Source organism: Penaeus vannamei, chromosome 26 (assembly GCF_042767895.1).
Source record: "Penaeus vannamei isolate JL-2024 chromosome 26, ASM4276789v1, whole genome shotgun sequence".
Taxonomy (NCBI): domain Eukaryota; kingdom Metazoa; phylum Arthropoda; class Malacostraca; order Decapoda; family Penaeidae; genus Penaeus; species Penaeus vannamei.
The window spans coordinates 26,269,039-26,271,538 of NC_091574.1; the positions used below are offsets into that span (position 1 = coordinate 26,269,039).

The following is a 2,500-nucleotide window of genomic DNA, read 5'->3' on the forward strand; positions in this document are numbered from 1 at the left end:
TGATAATAATTACAATGATAATAATGGTAATAATAATTGCAAAGATAATAATGATGATAATAATAATTATTATTATGGTTAGTATTATCATCATTATTATTATCGTCATCATTATTATCATTATCATTATCATTAAACATTATTGCTATTATAATTTTCATTATCATCATCATCATCGTTATTATCATTATTATTCCTATTATTACCATTATGATATTATTGTTATTATCATTACTAATATCATTACCATTCTTATAATTTTTGTTGTTATTATGATCATCATCACAGCTCCCCCCCCCCTCTTTTCCTCCCTTTCTCTATAAACACGAGAGAGAGAGAGAAAGAAAGAGAGAGAGAGAATACTTTGTACGATTTCACACGCAGCATTATGCTCAAATACGCATCGCATTTCTTCAAACTCGTTTTACTTCGACAACGCCAATCTTATACATCAAAATCACTGCGTTTTTTGTCTATATTTCGAAGGTGAAGATGGTAACTTATTGTATCTTCTTTGCAAACTGAATTTTGAGGGGAAGAGTGAGTGAGTAGGAAAATGAGAAAGGATAGACAGATAGGTAAATAGAAAGATAGATAGACAGATGGATTGATAGATAAGTATATAGATAGATAGATAGATAGATGGATGGATGGATGGATGGATGGATAGATGGATGGATGGATGGATGGATGGATGGATGGATGGATGGATGGATGGATGGATGGATGGATGGATGGATGGATGGATGGATGGATGGATGGATGGATGGATGAATGGATGGATAGATAGATAGATAGATCAATAGAGATAGACAGATAGATAGATAGATAGATAGAGATAGATAGATAGACAGAAATAGATAGATAGATGGATAGATAGATAGACAGATGGATAGATGGATAGATAGATAGAGATAGACCGATAGATAGATAGAGACAGATAGATAAAGATAGATAGATAGAGATAGATAGATAAATATAGATAGATAGATAGTGATAGAGATAGATAGATAATTAGATAGAGAGATAGATAGTGATAGATAGAGATAGATAGATAATTAGATAGAGAGATAGATAGTGATAGATAGAGATAGATAGATAATTAGATAGAGAGATAGACAGATAGTGATAGATAGAGATAGATAGATAATTAGAGAGAGAGATAGATAGAGAGATAGAGAAAGTATTACTTTAAAACCCGCAACGTGTCCTTTTTACTTTATCATTCAAGAAAATGAAGGGTTATTCGCTCAGTTCTGCATGACTGTTATGTTCAATCTGCATTGCCGACAGAGCCTGATTCTTATAATAAACGCACACACACACACACAGACATGCACACACACACACACACACACACACGTTCACACACACACGTACAAACACACACAGACATGCGCGCACGCACACACACACACACACACACACACACACACACGCGCACACGCACACACACACACACACACACACACACACACACACACACACGCAGAGAGAGGGAGGGAGAGAGAGAGAGAGAGAGAGAGAGGATAGACAGACAGAGAGAGAGGATAGAGAGAGAGAGCGAGAGAGTGGGGGAGAGAGATACAGAAAAGATAGCTCACACACCTTGACATCCTTGAGGAGAAAAGCAATCTCTTTAAAGACTTCGTGACTGAGCTTCGTTGCGCCTGGACTCTCGATACTTTTTTTTCTTTTTCTTTTTATTTTCTTCTTTCTTTCTCTCTCTCTCTCTCTCTCTCTCTCTCTCTCTCTCTCTCTCTGTCTTTCTCTCTCTCTCTGTCTTTCTCTATCTCTCGCTCTTTTTTTCTCTCTCTTTCTTTTTTTTTACTCATTTTTCGGTTTTAACTTAAGTGCTATCGCCTTACACGCCACGAGTCCATGACATGTGACATTCTTACCCGGTCATTCACTTCGATCGACCAGTGCATGACACGTGCTGGTCATGCGTTCCTGATCATGAATAAAGTGTTGTTAGTTGTCATATCAACCGGCTAACGCTCATGACACGCAAACGAAATTAGAACCTGACTTGACACGTAAGAAAGTCCTTGACACAGAAAACGTATGACACTTGGCTTACCTCTGGATTATGCTTGCATGGCATACCCCCCCACCTTTCTTTCTTTCTTTCTTTCTCTCTCTCTCTCTTTCTTTCTCTCTCTTTCTCTCTCTCTCTCTCTTCTCTTTCTCTCTCTCTCTCTCTCTCTCTCTCTCTCTCTCTCTCTCTCTCTATTTCTCTCTCTCTCTCTCTCTCTCTCTCTCTCTCTCTCTCTCTCTCTCTCTCTCTCTCTCTCTCTCTCTCTCTCTCTCTCTCTCTCTCTCTCTCTCTCTCTCTCTCTCTCTCTCTCTCTCTCTCTCTCTCTCTCTCTCTCTCTCTCTCTCTCTTTCTCTCTTACTTTCTCGCTCTCTGTTTCCCTGTCTTTTTCTCCCTTCCCCCTCTTCTCTTTTTCCCTCTCTCCCTCTCTCTTTCCCCTCCCCCATCTCTCTCTCTCGCTCT

General features: G+C 38.8%; 1 protein-coding gene across 1 annotated transcript in view; it reads right to left on the bottom strand.

Annotated features, from left to right (window-relative positions):
• LOC113800024 (uncharacterized) overlaps positions 1 to 2,500 on the bottom strand; it is a 454,286-nt gene that overhangs the window by 377,652 nt on the left and 74,134 nt on the right. The gene's annotated exons all lie outside the window — the stretch shown is intronic.